Below are 26888 nucleotides of genomic sequence, written 5' to 3' on the forward strand. Positions count from 1 at the left end.
ACATTCCCTAGAGGTACCCACTGTGAACAGCTGGGTGTCTGCCTCATTCAGGGTTTTTTCCCCCCTTTAAACCCATAAATCATGTAAACGTATTACCACACACATATTCATTTATTTTAAAAAAAACGAGGTCACACCATCCTCTATGCTCTGCAGATTGTTTTTGCTTTTACGTATCATGATTATTCTCATTTTAAATCGTTTTCTTTATTTCCCCCCTAACTTACATGAGATAAAAATCATCACTCGCGCTGCTTATTCTGTGTTTTATACAGTGATTATTTATATAGAGGGGTACTCTTCTGTTCTGATGTGTCCTCCCCCCCAACTTGTGATTCTCCCTTACCCTCATCCACTTGGACAACCAGAAACGAAGCATCTTTGCCTTGAGGGACAGGGTCACAGCTCCCTTCTGGCATTTGAGCTGCTTGGGCTGAGATCCCGGTTTCTACCATAGTTTAGAAGATGATTTGCTTAGTTAATTTTTCCTGCTGTAAAGAAAATAAAACTGCGTTGGCCCTGGGGCAGTGGTGAAGGGAAGAAGAGAACAGGAGAATGAGGCAGAGGTGTGGGCTTTTGAGAAGGAACAGGGAAATTAATAGGATTCTGTTAGAGACTGAATGCTCGTGTCCTCCTTGAAATTCACATGTTGGAGCCCTAATCCCAGTGTAGCTACATTTGGAGTAAGGAAGTCCTTAAGGTTAAATGAGAAGAAGAAAGAAAGAAAGAAAAAGAGAAAGAGAAAAGAAGTAAAAAATGGGGGAAAAAATTAAAAAAATAAATAAAAACAAAATAAAATAAGGTGAAATGAGATCATCAGGGCAGGGCTCTAATCCAGTAAGATGAGTGTCACAAGAAGAGACACTGGAGAGCTTGTGTGCACAAACTCAGGAAAAGCCATGTGAGGACACAGCAAGAAGGTGGCTGTCTTCACGCTGGGAAGTCCCCTCCCCAGAAACAGCTTGCTGAACCTTGATCTTGGGCTTCCTAGCCTCCAAAACTGTGGGAAAAGAAATTTCTATGGTTTGAGCCATGCAATCTGTCATATATATATTTTTTAAAGATTTCATTTATTTATTAGAGAGAGAGAGAGAATGAGAGAGAGAGAGAGAGAGAGCATGAGAGGGGGGAGGGTCAGAGGGAGAAGCCAACTCCCTGCCAAGCAGGGAGCCCGATGCGGGACTCGATCCCTAGACTCCAGGGTCATGATCTGAGCCGAAGGCAGATGCTTAACCGACGGAGCCACCCAGGCACCCCTATCATATTTTGTTATAGCAGCCCAGGCAGGCTAATACAGACTCCAAGACAGGTCTGGGAATTCCTCTGTAGAACCCGGGGGGCCTTGGGGAGGCAGGCCTCATTATCATCCACTCAGCAAATACTTCCTGGGGCCAGCCAGACGCCAGGCAGTCATAGGAGCCAAGGGTAGAGCCACCAACTAGCAGATGTGGCTCCTGCTTGCATTCTCCATCTATCGGGTGCAGGCATGCTGTGACAGCCCGAGTGCAGGAAGGCTGGTTTGGTGGCAGCGACACAGGAAGGGCATGCGGCTCTCCACATGCTTTCTGCTGCCCCCGGAGTGGCGTGGGAGGGCCTCTGTAATGAGAGTAGAAGATGATGGTAAGCAAAAATGGAAGAGAGAGGGGCGCGAGGGTGGCTCAGTCGTTGGGTGTCTGCCTTTGGCTCAGGTCATGATCCCAGGGTCCTGGGATTGAGCCCTGCATTGGACTCCCTGTTCAACGGGAAGCCTGCTTCTCCCTCTCCCACTCCCCCTGCTTGTGTTCCCTCTCTCGCTGTCTCTCTCTGTCAAAAAATAAATAAAATCTTTAAAAAAAATGGAAGAGGGGCGCCTGGGTGGCTCAGTCGTTAAGCGTCTGCCTTCGGCTCAGGTCATGATCCCAGGGTCCTGGGATCGAGCCCCGCATCGGGCTCCCTGCTCGGCGGGAAGCCTGCTTCTCCCTCTCCCACTCCCCCTGCTTGTGTTCCCTCTCTAGCTGTCTCTCTCTCTGTCAAATAAATAAAAAATCTTTAAAAAAAAAATTAAAAAAATGGAAGAGAGAGAGAGAGAAAAAGGGAGAATGATTGGCAATGATGGACCCTTCCTTATCGGTTTCTCTTTCTTTTTTTTAAAATTTATTTTTATTTTTAAAAAATATTTTATTTATTTATTTGACACAGAGAGAGCAAGTGAGAGAGAGAGAGAGCACAAGCAGGGTAAGTGGGAGAGGGAGAAGCAGACTCTCCACTGATCCCTGAGCCTGATGCGGGGCTTGATCCCAGGACTCCGGGATCATGACCTGAGCCGAAGGCAGGCAATCAACCGATGGAGCCACCCAGGCGCCCCTCCTTATCTGTTTCTCCTGATTTTCTTTATAAAGTGGTTGACGAATGCATAGACTCAGAAACCGGCTCATCCAGTGCTTCCCAAATTTCAGTGAGCATCAGACTTGGAGGATTCACCACAGCATACAATTTCTGGTCCCCCTCCCTGAGAAATTCTGATAGAGAAGGTCTGGGTAGGGCCTAAGTATCTGCATCTCTATCAGACTTCTAGATGATGCTGATGCTGCCCTGGTCACAGGGTGAGTAGCTCTAAACGAATGTAACATTTATAAACTGACCCTCACAGAGGTAAGTGTCTCCCAGCAAAGTCTTATAGCAAGTTGGTAAAGCAGGTGGCCTCAGGGATCTCTATGGGCTCTTTTAGGCTCTTTCAGGCCATCCCGGGGACCAATCCCACAGATCCCTCTGGGGTTGGGGAAACGGTAGGTTCTGATTGGCCCGGACTGGGTCACAGGCCACCTCTGGAACTGAGGCTAGAGTCAGCTCCATTGAACCAGATGTTCTTCAAGTGAGAGAAGTTTGTTCTCCAATAAAAGCGAACAGAAGTGAGGTCAATATTGGCGTACAGCCCTAAACAATACCTTCCATAGAACCTAAACTCCTGGGGAGGGTAGATGGGCTGCTCAGATAGAACCCCATCTTGGATAAGGACCCAGGCTCTGAAGGGAGCTTGCCCAGGTTCAGAATCCCACCTGCCATGCAGGGGGTGTGGGGAGAGAGGCAGGCTAATCCTTGGCCCTAGTGCCAACCCACCTAACATCTTCGTGGCACCTGCCGTGCAGCCCACCTTCAGAATGGAGTGTAAACTTTATGTTCAAAACCCTTCTTGCATTGAATGGAAAAGACATAGTTTGTGAAACTCTTTTGGTTGGGTTCATGGCTCAGTCAGGGATTATCTGCCCTTTTTTTTTTTTTTTTGAAGCCGTCAATTCTGGGAAGAGGGTCACAGAAAGGGAGGGGCTTTCAGGGGATGGGTCTGAAGAGATATATTTGACTTTCAGCCAAGCCTCATCCTGGAGAAGAGGTATGGGAGTTGGCCGCAGGAACTAGGAAGCGTAGGCTGGTTATTGACCCTGGGGCCAGGACCCAGGTGCCCATTTGACAAGGAATGAGCTGGGTCCAAGGCAGCCCCCACCTGCCTTCCTCACTCTGTTTAGTGGCAGACACCATAGCCCCCACCCACTGTGCTTTCTGGGCAGCAAGGGCTGGGGGTGGGGAGCCCAGGGAGTCACAAGGACCTTCTGCAGGGATGTTCCCATTTGGGTTAGGGGGGTGGTGAGACTAAAAATACCACCTACATGACATATTTACTCTGTTCTTGTTAATACCCCAGGGAGATTGCCAAGAGTCACTACCACCAAGCCTGTGATTAAACCATAATAACCACTTTCATGTTTATAAATTTTGTCCTTGATATCAGAGAGGAGTATTTTTAGGCTAGAACTTGGAGCGAACAAATCCCAATGCATGAGTGTGGATTTAAGCAAGTATCTCTCCTTAGGATTTACTTCCCAGGACACAGCAACAAGGCCAGGAGCTATCTGTTCCCAGGAGTCAAATGGGAGACTCCACGCACACCAGGGCATACACCCCTTCATTCCGAGGTACCTCACCAAATGGGAGAGCTTTGTGGACATCTGTGCTCTTCTGTCTTCTCGACTTCATAGGGCTGCCATTCATTCATCCATTCATCTGTTCATTAACTAACTGATTTCGCATGTATTTATTGAGTGCTTACTATGTGCCAGGCACTGGGGATAAAGCAGTGAATAAATAGACAAGCTGCCTACTTTCATGGAGTTTACATTCTAATGGAGATGGTATCTGCTGATTAGGGAGCCAGATCATTCATTCATTCACTCATTCATTCAATATTAAGTAATAGAAAGGAAATATACAGGGAGAAATGCTATATAGTAGCTGGGGAGGCAGGGCTACTTGAGGTAGCAAGGTCAAGGAGGTAATTTGTGAACTGAGAAAGAGCCAACCATGTGAAAAGCCAGCTCTCTGCTTCTGCTTTGCTGACCCAAATTCCCCACTACTCCCTTCCATCCTAACTCTTCACTCTGTGTTCAGTACCAAGGAAAACCTCTTCCACCCTTCCATGAACCTGTTTTAACTGCCAATTGATTCTCTTTCCAGGACATCACTTCCCCTTGTGGCTCTTGTAAATAGTGGTTGCTTATTTGGCATACCCCATTAATTCTGGGTCAGAAGGGTGTGGGATGTTGGAGCCCTTTTCCTAGTGCTCTCTCCAAGGTGCTTAAATGTCCCCACTCCTGCCATCTGATTATACCACACCCTCCCTCTCACTGCTGTCACTCACTTGCCTCCTAGACCCTCCACTCTGTTCACTGAAGACTTTGGGACCTGCCCCACCAACTTCATGTTCAACTCAAATATTGAGTCACCTGCATTGTTTTTCTGGTATTCTAGTTTAAAAGTTCTTTGACCTCAATTCTTTTTATTTTCACCTCCACCACCTACTACAGCCATTTTCCACAGCTCCAGCCTGGGCCCACTTGGGTTCCACGTTAAAAATCTTAAAGCTCTCTATCTCACCCTAAACAGAGGAACCATGGTTTTCTCAAGCCTATTTCTCAGCCTGGTATCACAAATAAAAGAAACACTACTCCTCTCCAAAGAGCCATGAAAAATATTCTGAATCTTTAGTGAAGGGGTCTTGAAACAGTGTCACAGGGGCAGGGCATATCACATGATGTATGGGAAGACTTCTTAACAAGGGCCTTTACTCATCTCTCTCCCCATTGCCCCAATCTTTGGACAGTTCCTTATCTCTGTTCCTTCTATCCTGCTCAAAACTCCCAGCCTACTTAATTCTATCTCCTTTACCCCTTCTCCTTCCCCTTCCCCTTTGCCTCCTCCTCCCATCATCTTTTTCTTCTTTGCCTCAAGTTGGATCTCTGTCTTTCTAAAATGCCCTTGTGGACCTGTCTTTCTAAAATGCCCTTGTGGATGACATCTTCAGCCATTGTCTTATCCCAGCAGATTAGACATTCAAAAAGAATCCTTGAAAAGTGAGGGTGGGGATAGGTGGGAGATTGTACATATTTATCATATGATTTGCCCTTAGCACACTTCTTAGTGTTCATCATCACTATCCTTCCAGAGCTCTTTTTCCCGATCTTCTTAGAACACCCGTCCTTCTGCCCTGTAGTGACATCCCGTGCCCCATTCTCTGCTGGTCCACTGGCCCCTGTCTGATGTCTCTTTGCTCCCTTCTCTACTCAGACCCATTTCAGGGATGGTCTTCTGAATGCTCATGTCCTTTGTATTTCTTGACTCTATCTATTTACTGTCCCTGCTGAGCCCAATGCTGTCCAGACCCTTTACTCGGTCATTTCTGCATCTACAACTGGAGAAAAATCACACACCTTGAGAAGTCATACCTTGCAAATCCGTGACAACAAATGCAGGGTCCGCAGTTTTGATCATTAAATCTTTCACTTGTCTGAGACCAAGTCCTTCTCCTGTTCCCCGTCAACCTGTATCCCATGTACCTGAAGGCAAATCATGTTTGGACTTTCCAGGTAAAAGAACAAATAATTCCCCGACTTGCCTTTCTTTATGTATTTATTTCATTTGAATTGGGTTTCTTCCACTTGCAATCAAAAGACTACTGGCAGATGGAATTAATGCTCAGAGAAGGTGCTGGAGGAAAGGGGGGGGGGAAGCCCCTTCTGGATGAATAATAAGTTGGGAGTAGCTATTGATTCACCTTTGGGGGCCAGTCTTTGCAAATTCTGAGGGCAAGTATGATCATCTGGGAAGCACAGGCAGAGCTCATAGAGAATATTCTGGAAGACAATTGATGAGCGCAGCTCTGTCCTCTTCCTGTCTTTGCTCCAAATCCTCCTTAGAAAAGCAGAGCTGCCTGCAGTTTGAAATGGACAATCAGACACTGCTAACAGCTGCAAGCCCCAAAACTTCGATTCTTGGCAGAAGGATCCTGACACAAAAGTATTTCTTTGTGGAAAATTATGCATTCATCGGGCTCATTTGAAACAAAATATGATTTGCATCTTAACTTCCTGTAACAAGCTCCAGTTCTTCTGTGGATTTCATAATGTCTGATTTCGTTGGACCAGATTGGTGGGGCACATGCTTTACCAAACAGTTTAAATTCAAGCCCAGGTTTTTCTTATTTTAAATGGCAACAGCTGCTAAGCATGATAATTATTGTATCATCAAAATAAACTCACCAAGTTGCTTCTGAGTGTTCCTTGGAGCTACTCTGCTTGGGGACGCTGGGGGGTCCTCAGGGCTGTCAAAGAAGATGCAAAGTTTGGATCTGAAAAACAGGAGATGCGTCTCTGGGTCTGGAAGGGGGATAAATGGACAACTCCAAGAACAGAGGAAGGAGAAAAAGTCACTAGCTGGAGGCAGATTCACTAAGATACTTCCCTCTCGTTATCTGGTTGGGCTCTCTCTCTCTGCAGTGTTCAGCAATTCCCAATTTCTGAATGACTGAAAGGAGGGAAGGAAGAAAACATCAAGTATTAACTATGTACAGGACACTGTTGTGGGAGCATCATGAATTTAGGTGGTAGCCAGAGTGTCTCTCGTAAAGAAAATTGAGATCATGTCATCTCCTGCTTAAAAGCCTCCTGTAGTGGCTTCTCAACCTTGGCTGGCCATTAGAGTCATTGGAGGGCTTTAAAAAAAATCCCTGGGGTGCCTGGATGGCTCAGTAGTTAAGTGTCCACCTCTTGTTTTTGGCTCAGGTCATGATCTCAGGGTCTTGAGATTGAGCCCCACATCAGGCTCCACGCTAGGCATGGAGCCTACTTAAGATTCTCTCTCTCCCTCTGCCCTGCCCCCAGCTTGCTCTCTCTCTCTCAAAAAAAAAAAAAAATCCCTAAATGCCAGAGTTCACCCCAGAATTGGTGAAGGTGGGGCCCAGACATCAGTATTTGTTTAAAGCTTCCTGGGTGATTCCAGTGTGTAGTCCATGTTAAGAACCACTGCATTAGCAGGAGCCTGGCTGTATCAGTTGGTAGAGGTGAGCAACTCTGTAGGTTCGAGCCCCACGCTGAGTGTAGAGATTACTTTAATAAATAAAATCTTAAAAAAAAAAAAAGAACCACTGAGTTAGAACCCGAATTAAATCCAAACTTCTGACCCCAGCCAGGGAGGCTCTGCTTGATCTCAGACCCCATCTTCAAACACCCACTCTCTGTCTTAACTTAGGTTCAGTTATTGGTGTTGTAGTTCTTTGATCTGTGCGGACCAAAAGAACTTTCCATGCTTTCCATTGAGTTCTGGAAGACCCTATGTGAACTAGCCTTTGCCCACCTCTCCAGTCTCACCTAGATCCCTCTCCTCTTCTGCCCTTCTGTTCTTTCCTGTTCCTTAAATACATCTCTCTTTTCAGAGCCTCTGCACGGCGGTTTCCTTTGCCCTCTTCTGGTAACATGTTCTTTCCCCAGGTCCTCGCATGTCCCAACTCTGAGAACCCTGCTGTGACATGCCACGTCTCACCTGCCCCTTGTTAGTTTCCACCTCCTTCCTGCGTTTGTTCCTGTTCAGCAGGTCCCCATCTGAAGTTATCTTGCTGATTTGTCCACTTGTTCTTTGTCTCCTTCCCAGAAGGTAAGCTCTCTGGGAGCTGAGACCTCCTAGATATTATTCACTGCTGTGAATCAGTCCCCATGGGGCTGATATGTAGCAAATGTTCAGTAAATGTTTGTAGAGTGAAAGAATTGAATGTAGAGTAGGTCACTCAATAAATATTGGTTGAATGAATGAATGAATGATCTCATTTGATCCTTCAGACAACAAGTGTTGTTAGCACCATCTTATAGGTAATCCATCAGGGTCAGAGGTTAAGTAACTTTTCCAAGGTTACAGATAATGTCAGAGGTTCCTAAGAACCTCTGAAGAAAGAGTGGGTTGTTGGGGGTGAAGGGGAGAGCAAACATCCTTTTTTCAGACTATGGATTTTTGAGGACTCTGCCATCCCGAGAAAGGGCAACTCCTTCACTAATTGGCCAGGATGTGCAATTAGGCTTTAATTGTGGGCTTCTGAAGGGACTATTTTAAAACCACATCTGTGGCAGCGTTTGGTGGAATCTGACCTTCTGACCTTCAAAAGGGGCATTTGCAAACCAAGAGAGAGCCTCATTATTTTGGGTGACATGCTCTCAGCATACCCAAATGAGTGAGGGCTGGGGAATGAAGCAGGTCTTCGAATCTCAGGGACTTCTCTGCTGTTGACTCATAGCAACTGTCAGCTGGCCTCTACAGAGATCTGCGCCCTGCACTGACCCCAGAAACCACGTGAGTCATAAGGTGAGGGTCTCTGCAGCGGCTTGGCCAATGCGGCAGGGCTGAAAGGGAATGTGGACAGCTGGTTTGGGAGACTTTGTCAGTATGGAAAACCAAGGGCAACGTAGTCCTCAGCTTTGCATCTGGATTAAAAAAAACAAAACATAACAATAGGGGATGTATTTGTTTGCTAGGGTCACCTTAACAAAACACCACAGGTTGGGGACTTAAACGATAGAGACTTATTTTCTGGAGGCTAGAAGTCCAAGGTCAGGGCATCTCTCCTGAGGCCTCTCTCCTTGACTTGCTGATGGTAGCCTTCTTGCTGTGTCCTTACACGGCCTTTTCTCTGTGTGCATGCATCCTGTTGTTGATGTGTCCAAATTTCCTCTTCTTATAAGAACACCAGTTAGGTTGGATTTGGGCCCACCCCAACAGTCTCATTTTAACTTAATCACCCCCTTAAAGACCCTATCCCCCAATCACGTTCTGAGATACATACAATTCGATGTATGAATTTTGCAGGGGGTGGGGGGGACACAATTCAGCCCATAACAGGTGACATTTATTGAGTGCTTATTACATATTCGCCTCCTACAAATTATCTTACGAACATCACCTCATGTAATTTTCCCAACTACCCTAAAAGTCTATTCTATTAGTATTACTCGCTTTATGAAACCAAAACACTGAAACAGAGAGGTTAAGGAAATTGTCCAAGTTTACACAGTGATAAGCACCTGTGCTCAGATTCAAGCCTGGGTATCTCAGATTCAGATGTCTGTTCTCATAAAATCGATGCTAAATTGCTGAATGCTACACTTCTGGCTTTTCTCTTCTCTCTTTCTGAAACAGCTATTATATATTTTTTTGGATAGCAAATACCACCTTTTATGTCTCTTACCTGTTTTCTAAGAATTTTTATCTCTTTGTTCTTGAAAAAAATAAAGAGATCCTGGGAGATTTTGTTGAGCTTGGTTTTTAACTCACTTATTTATTTTTCTGCCACCACCAGCCTGCTCTTTCTTGCTTCTACTCACATAAAAAATTCACAAATGAGGTTTTCTCTTTTCCAGGTCATTTTCCTAAGCATGGTGTTCCTTCTCCATAGTTGCCCCTTCTTGCTTTTGTTCAGACAATAAGGAAGGGAGCCTCAGTTGGGCACCATATGAAGTAAACACAACAATTGTGTAGCCATGCCTTCTGAGAGGAAGGTATGGTAATCTGCTTTATAAATCACCTCATGTAAACAAGCAAGCAAACAAACAAACAAAGAGCTACCCAGGGGAGCTGCCTGCGTGCCCAAAGCAACCTCACCCAATAGTCTGGACAAGGAAATGTTGGTCAGTAAAGCCATGCTCGCTCCACTATGTTCTCTGCACTATTCATCAGTCCCCTCATTTATTCCAATCTCTGGTTTCAGCCTCCTGATGTAAGACCAGAAAGCGCACCCAATATGTGACTCTCTAACTACAGAAAGCCTGAAGGGCAGTGGGTTAGGGACACTAGTAAGAAGCTGTGGTGTTTGGCAGCATGAAGTTGGCAGAGAAGCTGAACATCAGTCTAAGGTTTATGCCTCAAGCTCTGAATTACCTTGAGCTTGAAGCACCAGTTTCAACTGAAATTGTAGACCACTAACATTTCACTTCCTCTAACTGATCTCATATCCTTCCTGGTCTACTGCAGAAGAAGGGGCTGAATCGTGCTATTCTGTGTCAAGCTTTCTTTGGCCTTCTCTGGGGTCTAGAAAGAAAAAAAGAGAGAGAGAGGATTTATTTCTCTGCTGGAGAAGCAGGCTGGTGAAGGTCTTTGAGCTAAGAGCTCTGACTCTTGCCAGGATCCCTCTTCATCTCTGGTCCAGATGTCCTCTGTCAACCAAGATGTCTGCCCCCTGCCCCAACCAGATGTCCCCCACCTCCCCCAGCATTTCCACTATCTCTGGCTTTCCCCCGTCCCTGTGTACTTGCTTAGATTCTAAAAAGAGATGTATTTCAGCAGCCTCTGGGCACACATTCAAAAACATCCAAACTACAAGGAAAAATGTGCCCAAACTCACATTGTACCCATGGGCTCAACTCTACCGAGGGGGACTTTTCACAGCAGCCTGGAAGTCAGTGCAGTTGTCCTTTGCCAAATCTGAGCAGTTCAGGCCTCGAATTGCTTTCAGGATACTCTGTGAGATGGGCTCAGAGGAACCAGCTCGGAGGGTACGCATATGGGTGATGCTCAGACCAGGATGAGCCCTCCAGTTGCTGTCTCCTCTCCAGGAAGGGACCCCACCCCAACACTCCTGACATTGCTCATGTTGGCCCTTTGGTTTTCCTCCCAGTCCCCCTTCTCTGCAGCCAAAACTTGACAACTCATTCTCAGTCTACATTTGAGAAATCCTCTGTTTTCATGAAGCTTTCTGCTGTTCTCAGAATTAACTTCCTTCTCATCGGCGCTCTGTTAGCATTGTGTAAACACCTTTCACTCCTACACTCGGTAAATATTTATCCACCAGTTACTGTGTGCTCGTCTTTTGCTAGGCAGAGAAGGCACAGTGACAGTGATGAGTGACTGAGCTCTCGTGGAGCTTCCTTTCTAGGTTGTAGAGACAGACCAAAAACACTCTGGTCAAAGTTTTTATCTCCCCCACTAGGTTGTGAGCTGCATTACCATCACAGTGGTCCTCCTCCTCCTCCTCCTCCCAAACCCCTACATACCACCACCTGGGCTCTTCACACGCTCCACGTTAACTCACATAAGGCGGGCACCATGCCTTGTGCACCTGGGGTACCCCCCTGCCCCCCATGGCCCACAGTACTTAGCATCATGCCTGCCATGTGGTAGCCCTCAATTCATCTGTACATTGTCATATTGGTTAATTCTTTTTTTAAAGATATTTATTTATTTATTTATTTATTTATTTATTTGACAGAGAGATACAGAGAGAGAGAGCACAAGCAATCCGAATGGCAGGAAGAGGGAAAGGGAGAAGCAGGCTCCCCACTGAGTAGGGAGCCTGACTCGGGGCTCCATCCCAGGACCCTGAGACCAGGGACCCAAGCTGAAGGCAGACGCTTGACCAACTGAGCACCCCAGACGCCCCATATTGGTTAATTCTAAAAGAGCCTGGGCAGGTGACATTTATAACAGAAACATTTGAATCCAAAGGGACCCTGTTAGAAACAGATTTTTCCTGTTTTCCTTAACCCCTATCTCCCAAACACATTCAAACATACACAGGATCTAACTAGGAAACAGTAATGACTTCCAGTACTTATCACAGAGGAAATTTATGCTGGGACTTGGTTATACAGATGTTGGAGAAGATCATGGTAAGGCATGGCTGCAAATTTTTCCTCTTGCATCAAGAAATGGAGTCTATTTCTTTACCCTTGAATCCGGGTGGGTCTTGTGACTTTGGGAGGAAGCCATGTTGTGCAAGTTCCAAACTTGGGCCTCAAGAGGCTTTTCCTGTTTCCCTACTCTTTCTTGGAACCAGCTGCCATCTGAATATGCCTGGGCTAGACTGTTGGATGTTGAGAGACACATGAACCCACCACCACCCCAGAGGATGGCCTGCCAGCTCCCAGCGTAGAGCCCCCTGCTGACTTGGCAGTTGAGTGTAGACGCTTGAGCATGCCCAGCCAAGACCAGCAGAATTGCCCAGCTGATCCCAGTCTAAATTGCTACCTCATGAATTGTGAGCTACACATAAATGGTGGGTTGTTTAAATCATTACATTTGGGGTAGTTTGTTTCACAACAAAAGCCAACTGGCACTCGAAGTAACCCAGGGATTAACAACAGCAGGGAGCCACTACTCTCTTAGGCTGTAAAGACAAAGGGAGGAGGTGGTGTAACCGGGGCCCTGTGGAACCAGGACACCCAAAAGGAAAGGCATCAGGGCAGGGGTGTTGGAAGCAGAGAGGGAGACAAATACCCTGGACTTCTCCCCTCTAACTCCTACCTCCAATCTTCCCACCAGAGCCTGCCATCAATCAGCTGAGCTCAGATGGCAGCCAGTGGAGACAAGAGCCTGGAGATGCAGACTTTGAGAGTCAGTGCAACACAGAGCAGAGCAAGAGAAGGGCCTCGATGAAGCTGAGCACACCCAGACCCAGGACTGAAAGTACACAGCTTCTGGGGCAGAGAAAAGGAAGTGGGTTACTGATTGAACTTTCAAAACAGCACAACTGCATTCTCTTATTCACCTGTTATTCCCTATTCAGGCATTGAGCCCCAGCTAACAATGAGTTCTAGCTCTTAGAAAACTATAATCTCAGGTGTCTCAACCTTTGACAGAATATTTGATCAAACTGTATTAGCCTATTTAGAAAATGTTGCACCCATATTGGCCCCTCAAAAGCCTCAACCATCAAAATGCAGCCTGAATGATCTCAGGGTCATGGGATAGAGCCCCATATTGGGCTCTGCACTCACTGGGGAGTCTGCTGGAGATCCTTTCTCTCCCTCTCCCTCTGCCCCTCCCCCCACTCAGGCCCAAGCACACATACTCTCCTTCTCTCTAAATAAATAAACAAAATCTTTAAAAAAAGAGTCATGATTTCTGCCCTCTCTATCCTGGGAGTAACCACTTAGTGATGGAGAGGGTATCTGGCTTAGTGATGGAAAGGGTATCTGGACACACTTTTTTCTTATGCAAGGTTGGTTGGTTGGTTTATTTGATCTGACTTGAATTGAGAAAATGGTGTAAAAATGGTACCATATTATCATGCCTCTGCAACTTGCTTCTTTCCCCTTCACAATATAGGGACATCTTTCTAGATAAATTAGGTTGAACCCTTTCATTTATCCCACTATTCTCTTATTGATGGACATTCAAGTTGTCTGTTTTTAGCAGTTACACAAATATTGTGGTAATGTCTCCTTGAGGATGAATCTGGGTATACTGAGGCTTTCACTTTAGAAAATAGGTTTAGAAAATAGGATATCTGGATCAATGGATGTTTGCATTTTTTATTTTTATTTTTTAGAGTGGGGGAGAGGCAGAGGGAGAGAGAGTGTCTCAAGCAGGCTCCACACCCAGCAAGGAGCCTGACTTAGGGCTTGATCTAACAACCCTGAGATCACGACCTGAGCTGAAATCAAAGAGTCAGACACTTAACTGACTGAGCCACCCAGGTGCCCCTTTAATTTTTAAAAATTTTTTTATTTCTTTTAAGTAGTCTCTACACCCAACATAGAGCTGGAACTCACGACCCTGAGATCAAGAGTCGCTTGCTCTACGGACTGAGCCAGCCAGGCGCCCCTGCATTTTTAATCTTAATGGATGTGTCCAGATTGCTTTCTAACCGGTTGTAGCAATTCTTATTTCTCAACATTGTCAGGCAGACCTGGACAGTATCACTCTTCCAATGATAGATTTTGGCAAATACACTGGGTATAAAAAGGCTGTATTGATTTAATTTGCATTTCCTTGACTCGTACAGATACTGAGCATCTTACCATATACTTACTGACAATTTGCCTCTTCCCTTCTGTGAATACCCTACTCATTTTTCCATTCAGTTGTCTTTTTCTTTTTTTTTAAAGATTTTATTTATTTATTTTGACAGAGAGATAGACAGAAGAGCACAGCAGAGGGAGTGGCAGAGGGAGAGGGAGAAGCAGGCTCTGCACTGAGCAGGGAACCCGATGCAGGACTCGATCCCAGGACCCTGAGATCATGACCTGAGCCGAAGGCAGACGCTTAACCATCTGAGCCACCCAGGCGCCCCAGTTGTCTTTTTCTTGTCAATTGGTAGGAACCCTTTGAATATTAGTATATTAGTTTATATTAGTTTTTCTTTCTTTCTTTTTTTTAGAGAGAGAGAGCACAAGAGAACACATGCAAGTGGGGGTGGGTGGGATAGTGGGGAGGGAGGGGCAGAGGGAGAGAGAGAATCTCAAGCAGGCTCTATGGAGCCTGACGTAGGGCTCAATCCCACGACTCTGAGATCACAACCTGAGCCAAAATCAAGAGTTGGATGCTTAATTGAGCCACTCAGGTGCCCCCATTTGTGTTTTTTTAAAATAGAACTTTTTACTTGAAAATTATTACACACTAACATTTAGTTGTGAAAATAGTACAGAGTCCCATGTTCCCTTCATACAGCTCCTCCCAAGGGTAGCATCTTTCAAAATTATAGTACAATATCAAAACCTCATTTCTCTTTTGATGCAGTGTATGGTACTATTTTTATTTCAAACACTTTATTGTAAATTTTACTATCTGGTAAGGTAAGTCCTACCACTCCCTACTTTTTCCTTATTTTTCTGACTATTCTCGGATTCTTGTTTTTTTAAATTTGAAATTTAGAATAATTTTAGCCACTTGTTCCCTTTGTCTTTCCCCTAACATGCCCTCTTGAAATTCAGACTGCAACTCACTTAAAATTATATATTAGTCTGTGAAGGATTGGCATTTTAAGGTATCAGGTTTTCCCACCCAGGAAGGTAGTATTTGTCTCCAGCTATTCAGTTCTTATATTATGCCCTTCAGTAAGAGTTTAGTTTTCTTCATACAGATCATGTACCTTCTATGAATAATTTATTCATACACATTTTGTGGCTGTTATCACTAGTATAAATGATGTATTAATTTCCTATGGCCACTATAACAACTTACCATAAATTTAGTGGCTTAAAAATAGCACAGATTTATTATCTTATAATTTAGGAGGTCAGAAATCATAAAATCGGGGGCACCTGTGTGGCTTAGTTGGTTAAACGTCTGCCTTCAGCTTCATGATCCCAGGGTCCTGGGATTGAGCCCTATGTAGGGCTCCCTGCTCAGCCGGGAGTCTGCTTCTTCCTCTGCCTCTCCCCCTGCTCAAGCTCTCTCTCTAATAAATACAATCTTTTAAAAAAAGGAAATAATAAAATCGAGGGCTGCAGTCAGCAGGGCTGTGTTCCTTCTGGAGGCTTTAGGAGTGAATCCGTTTCCTTGCCTTTTCTTGCTTTAGAGGCCACCTGCATTCCTTGGATCTTGGCACCTTACTTGACTCACTCCTACCTTTGTCTGAAATACCACATCTTTGACTCTGCCTCTCTCTTATAAGGGATTGTGATGACTTTATTTATTTTTGTATATTTAACTACTATCATTCACCTTTCAAAAGTAATTATTTCAGGGGCGCTTGGGTGGCTCACTTGGTTAAGCAACTGCCTTCGGCTCAGGTCATGATCTCGGAGTCCTGGGATCGAGTCCCACATTGGGCTCCCGGCTCAGCGGAGAGCCTGCTTCTCCCTCTGACCCTCTCCCCTCTCATGCTGTTTCTCTCTCTCTCAAATAAATAAAATAAAGTCTTTAAAAAAAAAGTAATTATTTCAAATAGTTCTTGGTAGAGTTTTTCTGGATTTTCTAAATAGACAATTATATTGGGTAAAAATAATGTAGGGATGCCTGGGTGGCTCAGTCGTTAAGCGTCTGCCTTTGGCTTAGGTCATGATCCCAGGGTTCTGGGATCGAGCCCCACATCGAGGTCCCTGCTCGGCAGGGTGTCTGCTTCTCTCTCTCCCACTCTCCCTGCTTGTGTTGCCTCTCTCGCTGGGTCTCTCTCTGTCAAATAAATAAATAAAATCTTTAAAAAAAAAAAAAGAAAATAATGTAGTTTTTGCCTCTTCTTTTTCCAATATTTATATGGAGTATTAAATTAATAACAATAAATAACAATTAATGTATTGCATTAGTTAAGGTCTCTAAAGTAATGCCAAGAATGGTGATTTTGATAGAAATGACTTCAGCTTAATGTTGAAGTTGCTACTGGTTTTTGGTAAATAACCTTTATCATTTTGAAATGATTCCTTTATGTATGTGGGTTTTTTTGTGTGTGTTGGTAGGAAATGAGCCCATAAATGCTCTCACCTCCATTGGGGGTTGTGGAGGAGGTGGCTATACTCTCCTACATCTGGGTCCAAGAAGGGAATAGATGGTTTTCTTTCAATCACTCAAACAGATCAAATCAGCCCAAATTATACTTCCATTTCAGGTCTGCTGGTATCGGCAAGATAGGGCAATCCCCACCAAGGACATCCAAAGGAACCCCATGTCCACTATTCATCTCTTCTCAAGGAGTCATAAAATCTTTGCCTTGGTTCAAGAAAGGAAGTCCTATACCCATTCCTCCTCTGGAGCTCTCAGAACAACCCCTGGTCTCACACACCTAGTTTCCATCAGAACTCTTATTTTGGTGTTTATGTTACTCCAAGGACAGATTGCAAATGGGAGGGTTTGGGGATGTTTACCTAGTTTGCCACCTCCCTAGAATCTCCTTATTCACATCACACTGAAGCTTTGAAGTAGAATAATAACAGCATATTTCTGTTTTATAAAGTATTCTGGAAGAAGCTTAAGTGATTCATTTAAGCAGGATCCCACTTAAAAGACTACATGATGGGATCCCACTTAAAAGAGTATATATGAACTGTTATGTAAAATATGGTATATCCATATCATGTCTATTAGTTAGTTATTGCTATATAATATATTACCCCAAAACTTACCAGCTTTAAACACATACATTTATCATCTTCCAGTGTTTGTGGGTGAGGATTGTGGGCACAGGCTAACCTCGTACTCTGCTTCATGATTTCCCACAAGCTGCAGTCAAGGTGTTAGCCAGTGCTAGGATTTCATCGGAAGACCCAGCTGGGGAAGGATCCATTCCTAAACTAATTTACATGATCACTGGCAGGATTCAGGTCCTTGACGCCTATTCTTACCTATGTGGGTTTCTCCAACATGGCAAATTACTTCATCAAAGCCATCAAGAGAGAGAGTCACCTAGCAAGATGGAAGTTATAATCCCTTATAACATAATCTCAGAAGTGACATTGCTTCAATATTGCCATGTGCTGTTGGACAGAAAATAGTTACTCAAAGTGAGAGTATGATTCTGACACCAACTCTGATGTGTGGGTTTTCCAACACCACCAAGGAATTCCCCATTGCTAGCTGGCTGTCCTACCATTCAACTCAATTGGATTCTGACACAATCTACCTGGAGGTAGCATCAGATCCCACAGGTTAAGGGCTCAGTCCTACAACATTGACCCCAACCTCACACCTTCAGAAACCAACCACAAGTCCGGCAAGTCACCTATGCTTCTGACTGACTGGCTATAGACCAGAGGTTTCTCACCAATCCCTGCCTGGATTTGATTAATTTGCTAGAGTAGCTCACAGAGCTCAGAAACATTTTACATATTAGATCACCAGTTTATTACAAAAGGATATAACTCAGCAACAGCCAGATGGAAGAGAGGCACAGGGCAAGGTATGTGTGGGAAGGAATGAAGAGCTCCCATGACCTCTCTGGGTGTGCCACCCTCCCAGCTCCTCCATGCGGTCACCAACCCAGAAGCTCTCTGGACCCTGCCCTTTTGAGGTTTTTTGTTTTTATTTTTTTAGATTTTATTTATTTGAGAGGGAGAGAGCGAGAGAGCCCGAGCAAGGGGAAGCCCAGAGGGAGAAGCAGACTCCCTGCTGAACAGGGAGCCCAACGTTCAGGACCATGATCTCAGGACCCTGAGATCATGACCTGAGCTGAAGGCAGCGTCTTAACTGACTGAGCCACCCAGGTGCCTCTCCTTTTGAGTTTTGTGGAAGCTTCATTACATAGCCATGGTTGAGTAAATCATTGGCCATTGGTGATTAATACAACCTCCAGCCCCTCTTCCCTCTCAGGAGGCCAGGGGTGGAAGGTAAGGGGCTGGGGGCTGTGGGGGGTAGGGTGGAATCTTCTAACCCTCTAATCATGTGGTTGGCTCCTCTGGTAACCAGCCACCATCCTTGAGTCCTTTCCAAAAGTCACCTCATTAAGATAACAAAAGACACCTTGATTGTTGTCATCACAGGAAATTCCAAGGATTTTAGGAGCTTTGTGCCAGAAATTAGGACAAAGGCCAGATATATATTTCTTACTATTAATCACAGTGATCACCAAGGGGATTACACAAGGCTGTGAAACCAGGAAAGGAGTCATCTTAGGGAAAGCCTGTCCCACCACAGAATACTATGTAGCAGCCCAAATTAGGTAGTTCTGTATATACTGACATGGAAAATCTCCAAGACATATTGTTAAGTGAAAAAAGGAAGTAGCAAAACCATTTATGGCACCATTCATGTTTAAAAAAAAAAAAACAACATACAAAAAATAGTAAAATTTTTTTCTGTGTAGATACGCATAGAAAATACACAAAACACTCCCAACTGATTACCATGGTTACATCTTGAATTATCGATTATCTGTATTGTTTGAATTTTTAAAGAATGATAATATATTCATATTTTATGCAGTTAACACTAATTCTCAAAGATTAAATAAAACAGACTGTTGTGGGTGTGGAAAAGAGATGATGGGGATGCCTGGGTGGCTCAGTCAGTTAAGCATCTGCCTTTGGCTCAGGTCATGATCCCAGGGTCCTGGGATGGAGCCCTGCATCGGGCTTCCTGCTCAGCGGGAAGCCTGCTTCTCCCTCTCCTCCCCTCTTGTGTTCTTGCTCTCACTATCTCTCTCTCTGTCAAATAAATAAATAAAATCTTTAAAAAAAATAAATTAAAAAAAAAAGGAAAAGAGATGATGGTAGCCAAAAGTGATATGACAGTAAGGGATAAAAGGGAGCAGTGTTTTGTGATTTTTTGTTTTGTTTTGTTTGTTTGTTTTAAGAGAGAGGTGTCTAAGAGTCAAAATCAAGAGATCTTAAAGTACCTGGTAGAAAGGAAGTTGTCTATGATGACTTAAGATTTTGAGCTTAGGTGATGGGGTAGATGAAGGTTTCCGTCATTTAATTAGGGAACACAGTAGGAACAACAGATTTCGGGGGGCCTGGGGGAGGAGTGTAAATGTCCAGACTCTTAGTTTCCTTAACAACCCCCTCCAAGCTAAGGCATACAAGACCACTGATACCTGTCCTGTATCTGGGGAGATGATTAAGAGAAAGCTGAAAAATGAACCTCTACCCAAATCCTGACTATCCTTGATTAGCCTTCCCATTCCCTGCAGACATAGATGAAAATTCCCCAGGGAATTATTTATTATTACAATGAGAGTTTTGGCCAAAGACTCCAATGTCATCCCTTTGTTGAGTTAGACTGACAGGCGTGTGAGCCTAGAGCACTCCACTTGCCTAAATAACCTACTTCCCACTCTAGACCCCCCTTGGTCCTTTACTTAGGAGAAGGCTTGGACCCTTTCCTATCCCACTAGTAACCTGGGATTAGAGAGCAATGAACCAAGATTGGTATCCATAAATAAGAAGCCAAAGAGAAGAGACAAACACCAAGTAAGTGGATGCTAGAGCTTCTTACCCCTCTCTTCTTCATGCCCAAACACCAGCTCCAACACCCTGGGGCTTGTACTACCCAGTTCTTAGTGCATAAAATCCATCCTCTTGAGACGTGTGTGCATGTCAGTGTGTTGGAGTTGGGCCTGTGGTGAGGCTGATGGTTGATGGAGCTTAGAATTCAAATATCCCCTCCAGGGGTGCCTGGGTGGCTCAGTCGTTAAGCCTCTGCCTTGGGCTCAGGTCATGATCCCAGGGTCCTGGGATCGAGCCCCGCATCGGGCTCCCTGCTCAGCGGGAAGCCTGCTTCTCCCTCTCTCACTCCCCCTGCTTGTGTTCCCTCTCTCGCTGTGTCTCTCTCTGTCAAATAAATAAATAAAACCTTTAAACAAACAAACAAACAAACAACAAATATCCCTTCCATACTTTAACTCCTTTAAACTGGAGTTAGCTTGACAACCAGACCTGGGACAACCAAGGATGGTGTTGCTTTGGTCACCCATCAGAGGAGATAAAATCCAACCCATGACCTCAGTCACTGCAATTTCTCCATGCTGTTTATCTGGGACCAATGAAAAGTGACCACCAGATTTAACAAGAGCCCTTTAAAAATGTCTCTTTGGCATTGGCCCCAGAAGCTGCTGAAAAAGGTCAGGAAAGAAGTTAATAAATTAACCACAAGGCCATACTCTTCACTGGACCTAGGAGCCTCAGTGGGTTAATTATCATCTCAATGAAGCTCAGTTGTAGTGTCCAGGTAGACCCTCCAGAGAATGTTTAATATAATAAACAGGGTCCAAATCATGGAACACCCGTGACATGAAATTCCCTAGACATGCCACTATTCCACAATTTTCACACTGCAAATCTTCTTTTATCAACTTAATCCCTTATTCCCACAGAGTAATTAGAGCTCCTTTTCTACTTTTTCTGTGTAAATATGGCCAGCAGGATCTCCCCAAGATTTATTCACTGGCTGGAACTTGGACTCTTTCTTCTGCACTCAAAGCAGAGAGTCTCGGCCCAGGTTATACATTAGAATCACCTACCAGCTTGAAAAGGCCCCATCACCAAGCCCTGTCCCTAGATATTCAGAATTCACTGGCCTGCGGCAGGGCCAGGCACCAGGAGATTTAAAGCTCACCAGATGATTCCGATGGACAGCCGGGGTCAAGAACCACTCACTTATGTCCTGGACATGTTCATGGGCTAAACTCTAGCTCTTCCAAATGGATTTTCTCCAATTCCAGCTTTCTCTTGGTTCTAACTTTCTAAAATTCTAATCTGATAGAACATTCCGTGATGATGGAAATGTTCCTACAGGGACTAGAAATAGGATAAAGCACCTGAGGCAGGTAGGGGGCAAAATTTAAGGAGGCTCTTACTTTCAGATGCTGACTCTCCACTTGCACCATTCTGGGAGTGAGTGCCTCCTTAAATTAAAAAGAAATATATATGTGTGTATATATATGTGTGTGTGTCTATTTTATTTTTTTTAGATTTTATTTATTTATTTATTTGAGAGAGAGAGAGAACGAGCAGGGGGGAGGGGCAGAGGAAGAGAGAGAAGCAGACTCCCTGCTGAGCAGGGAGCCTGACGTGGGGCTCAATCCCAGGACGCTGGGATCATGACCTGAGCCGAAGGCAAACATTTAACCAACTGAGCCACCCAGGTGCCCCTATGTGTGTATATCTTAAATGATTTATTTACTCAATTTGAGAGAGAGCATGTAGGGGGGAGGGGCAGCATGAGAGGGAGAGAGAGCCTTAAGCAGACTTTGTGCTAAGTGTGGAGCCTGACACAGGGCTCGATCTCATGACCTTGAGATCATGACCTGTGTTGAAACCAAGAGTCGGATGCTCAACTGACTGCACCACCCAGGCACCCCTTAATATATATGTGTATATATATATATATATGTATATATATATATAAAATTATTTTAAAAGATTTTATTTTTAAGTAATCTCTACACCCAGTGGGGGCTCAAACTCACAACCCTGAGTGAAGTCACATGCTCCACTGGTTGAGCCAGCCAGGAGCCCTGCCTCCTTAAATTTTGAACCTTAGGTGCCTCACCCTAATCTTGCATTCATTCTCTATGGGGGCCATACTGCCTCCCAGGGGGGAAGATTGGTTCCTAGTTAGAGGTGGGGTGGGAAATCTTTCTGGTTTTATGTTTGAAGCACAGATATACATATAGTACATATGCAGATATATAGTACATCTGTGTTATTAAAATTTCATGGGATTGGCAACCATGGGAAAAAGTGTCTAAAAAGTCATCTTTAAGAAGCAATAGTGAAAAAAAGAGTGGAGAAACACTAATACAGAACATTGAGCATAGGTGCCATTGAGCCTGCAAAGTGCAGTTAAGTGGGACCAAGAAACTGAATTTTAAATTACATTTAATTTTAATTTCAATTTAAATACCTACTATGGCTGCTGATTACCGTGTTACACAAGCACAGATTGAGAGGATGGACAAGACAAATAAGATTATCACAGGGGTGCCTGGGTGGCTCAGTCGGTTAAGCGCCTGCCTTTGGCTCAGGTCATGATCCCAGGGTCCTGGGATGGAGTCCTGCATCAGGTTCCCTGATCAGCGGGGAGTCTGCTTCTCCCTCTCCCTCTGCCCCTCCCCCCTGCTTGTGCTCTCTCAAATAAATAAATAAAATCTTAAAAAAAAAAAAAAAGATTATCACAGTTCCTGCCCTGGTCCAAAGCACAGAGAGATCCTGGAAATGGATGGCTCTCCCTGGCAGTTCACAAGGTAAGCACCGCTCCACTCACTCACACAATCTCTCAGAACCTAACCCATGCTACTGTTACTGAACCCCAAGCTCTGTGGCCTCTTACTCAAAGGCCAGCACTTAAGAGTTGAATTTTGATTGGAAAGGAAGATGAGCTTTATTTATTCAGGAGGCTGGCCACCTGAGGAGAAGGTGGACTATGGTCCAAAGGTCAACTCTGGGGTTTCTGCCTGGCCCAGGGAGTTTTCAAGGGGTTTAAGGCAGTTAATGAGTAAAGGCAGTGCAGTGGTCTGTAACATTTCTGGATTACGTGCAGACTGGTGTCAACTGTAGATGTTATCTCGTGCTCAGACATTGTTCAAGGGCATTGGTCTGGTTCCTAAGTGCTTGGGGGTGGAGCAAGTGGGTCTAGTTTCTGTTTCCTGACGTGCAGGAATGCTCTGTTCTTTCTAGGAAAGAATGCATGATCTGTAGATATACAAAGAAAGGTTAATCAATCATGTGGGCTAAGGGCGTTAAACTACCAGGTTGGCCAGAAGGGCCACATTGGGGCAGTTGGGAGCAGGGCACAGTAAAAAGAAAGATAAAACTCACCAGGGACAAATATACTATAAAAGGATAACGAGGACTATAAAAGGAAAATGATCTCCCAACCAGGTAACTGACCTCTTTGAGGGGTACTTGAAACATGCTCTACACCCTGTCTCATGACTAACATGCTTTGCATTTATGGAAGTTAATTTTTCCTTAAAATTTGCTGGCTTTGCTTTCCTTCAAACCCCCATCTTAAATTTGTGTTACTTTGTTCCTTCTCTCCAGGCTTGCTGGTAGACCTGATGCAACCGTTTCCTACTTTCAAATTCACTGGGCCTTTGCATTCTGCTCCAAAGGCCCCTCCCTGTTCCCACGTTGTCCGAACTGGAGACATTCCGCCCATCCCCCCACAATTCTCCAGCCTAAAGCTCTTGTGCCCTCAGGAGCCCCTAAAGAACGGTGTGTCCTCCATCCTTGCTTTTCCTTAGCTTTTTAAAATAACAATAAATATGTATTATCTCAACAAGTGTCTGTGCGTCAGGAGCTCAGGAGTAGATGAACTGTGTGATTCTGGCATGGAGTCTCTCATGAGGTTGCTTTTGAGGTGTCAGCCTGAGGTGTAGTCATCTGAAAGTTTGAGTGGGGCTGGAGAATCCACTTCTAAGATGGTTCCCCTCACTCACACGGCTGGGTAAATTGGTGCTGGCTGTTGGCGGAGGCCTCAGTTTCTTGCCACATAAACCTCACCTAAGGCTCCTTGGGTGTTCTTTGACTTGTAAAATCTTCAGTAAGCTTTCTCTATTTTGGTAGTATCAAAAGTATTCTTTCTTGCCCACCATTATTCCTGCAGCAGAACTCTAATGCTGCTTCCTCTGAAGTTCTAGCCCCATTCCCCTTGGGTGCTTCCTATGCTTTTTCAAGTGGACTTGGTTATGTAAGGTGGTTCCTTTCTCTTGTACCAGGGTAGGGCTAACACTGTAGATGCAGGTGGCTTCTTCCTTTTTCTTTCTTTCTTTTTTTTAAAAGATTTTTATTTAGGGCGCCTGGGTGGCTCAGTTGGTTAAGCGACTGCCTTCGGCTCAGGTCATGATCCTGGAGTCCCGGGATCAAGTCCCGCATCGGGCTCCCTGCTCGGCAGGGAGCCTGCTTCTCCCTCTGACCCTCCCCCTTCTCATGTGCTCTCTGTCTCTCTCATTCTCTCTGTCTCAAATAAATAAATAAAATCTTTAAAAAAAAAATAAAATAAAAAATAAAAGATTTTTATTTATTTATTTGGTAGTGAGAGAGAGAGAGTGCACAAATAGGGGGAATGACAGGCAGAGGAAGAAGCAGACTCCCCGCTGAGCAGGGACCCCCCCCCCCTACGTGGGGCTCCATCCCAGGACCCTGGGATCATGACCTTAGCTGAAAGCAGAGCTTAACAACTGAGCCACCTAGGTGCCTCGACTTCTTCCTTTTTCTTCCTGCATTCCCACCATTCCTGTCTTGACTGCAAGTTTATAACCCTTTTGTCAAGCTGATTCTGTTCATCCTCAAATTTCTGATGTTCTTCTTTCAAATTCTGAGCAATCATTTACCTCCAGATACCAAAGTCTGAAGCCATTTTATCTCTTAATAGATGCTCTTAAGAAAACCTGAATTTTAGAACAAAATGGCCTTTTAAGTCCCTAAAAACACTCTTGGGTATGCAATAATTTTATTGAGTTTTCCTTCCTCTTCACCCTAAGAAAACAACACATCCCTTATAGATAAGATCCCCCTTCTTCCTTTTCTGTCCATAGATGTTTGAACCCACTCTTGGGGCCCCTAACCCCATGGCCATTCTCTAGGCTTGGGAATGGCCAGCTCTGGGTGAGAAATACAATAAAAGGAATATGGTTATTGAATACCACAGCATTTACCAAACCCCAAAGTTGCACATTAGCTTCCCAGCCTGCTTCTTTTTTTTTTTTTTAAAGATTTTATCTATTTATCTGACAGAGACAGAGACAGCGAGAGCAGGAACACAAGCAGGGGGAGTGGGAGAGGGAGAAGCAGGCCTCCCGCGGAGCAGGGAGCCCGATGTGGGACTCGATCCCAGGACCCTGGGATCATGACCTGAGCCGAAGGCAGTCGCTTAACCAACTGAGCCACCCAGGCGCCCCCTGCTTCTTTTTTTAAAAGAGATTTTATTTTAAAATAATCTCTACACCCAACATGGGGCTCACACTTATAACCCTGAGATCCAGAGTCAAACCCTCTAGCTGTTGAGCCAGCCAAGCACCCCTCCCAGCCTGCTTTAAAGTGAGCCTACCTTGGTCCTGCAAGTGAGTGAGCCCTGGTACCTCCCAGTGTATGACTGAGTTCCTTTTCGGTGCCACATCTGTCCAGTGGTGTGCTGCTGCCTGCTTGTACCAGCTCACAAGAGGAAATGGTTAAATTTTCAGGATTTTTGCAAGCTGGCTGTTACACACAGCCTTTATTAAAAATTAAGTTATATAGGGGCGCCTGGGTGGCTCAGTTGGTTAAGCGACTGCCTTCGGCTCAGGTCATGATCCTGGAGTCCCAGGATCGAGTCCTGCATCGGGCTCCCTGCTCGGCAGGGAGTCTGCTTCTCCCTCTGACCCTCCCACCTCTCATGCTCTCTCTCTCAAATAAATAAATAAAATCTTTAAAAAAAAATTAAGTTATATAAACTTATGATTAACTGCTTTATATATATATTTAAGATTTTATTTATTTTACTTTTATTTTATTTTTAAAGATTTTATTTATTTATTTGACGGAGAGAAAGAGAACACAAGCAGGGGGAGCAGCAGAAGGAGAGGGAGAAGCAGGCTCTCTGCTGAGTGGGGAGCCCGCCGCGGGGCTCCATCCCAGGACCCTGGGATCATGACCTGAGCTGAAGGCAGATGCTTAACCAACTGAGGCACCCAGGCGTCTCTAAGATTTTATTTATTTATTTTAGAGAGAGAGTAGGGAAGAGCAGAAGGGGAGGGAGAAAGAATCTAAAGCAGGCTCCACGCTCAGCAAGGAGCCCCATGTGGGGCTCAATCCCACAACCCATGAGATCATGACCTGAGCCAAAACCAAGAGCCGGATGCTTAACCGACTGAGCCACTCAGGCGCCCCAGACTGAATTATATTTTAAAAGGTAATAAACACTCAAAGCTTACTGCTTCCAGATAATTTTACATTTTGCTATTATCATGCTCTTGAATACACACTTCTATGTGTATATTTATGCCATAACACATATACACTATATGTTATTTAGCATATATTCACATAAATATTGTGGAAGTATTGTAAGATGGGGTACTACTGAGCATCTCTTGCAACTGCCAACTCTGTAGTCAGTGACATCATATTGGTGGCTTGAAATCAGCTGCAGCGGAGTACTTGCACCATGGAAATCAGCTGACACTTCAAATCAGAGGTTGATTTATTGTTTTGTTGATTAAATGTCTAGACTTTAGAAGGTGATAGAGAAAAATTTTAATAATGCAGGTTAAACATAAAAAGTGTATTGTCATGTTTGTAGCGGTTACATTGTGAATAGCACACAGTATTGTGACATCAAGATTGAATTGTAACCACAGGTTGACCACAGGTACAAGAGAAGCATTCCCAAAGAATTAAGTGCACAGTAAAGAAAACAATCAACAGTGTGAAAAGGCAACCTACAGAATGGGAGAAGATATGTGCAAACCTTAT

General features: G+C 44.5%; 1 long non-coding RNA gene across 1 annotated transcript; it reads right to left on the minus strand.

Moving 5' to 3' along the window:
- Window positions 1-374: 374 nt before the first annotated feature.
- On the minus strand, window positions 375-25572 carry LOC145721561 (uncharacterized). The gene is made up of 3 exons (XR_014145308.1): window positions 25486-25572; window positions 6567-6655; window positions 375-1596 (listed from the first exon to the last, which is right to left on the minus strand). It is a non-coding gene; the product is annotated as an uncharacterized LOC145721561 (long non-coding RNA).
- Between the last annotated feature and the right edge of the window lie 1316 nt (window positions 25573-26888).

The sequence above is a fragment of the Leptonychotes weddellii genome, chromosome 5 (genome assembly GCF_054177405.1).
Source record: "Leptonychotes weddellii isolate Sample4059 chromosome 5, ASM5417740v2, whole genome shotgun sequence".
NCBI lineage: Eukaryota > Metazoa > Chordata > Mammalia > Carnivora > Phocidae > Leptonychotes > Leptonychotes weddellii.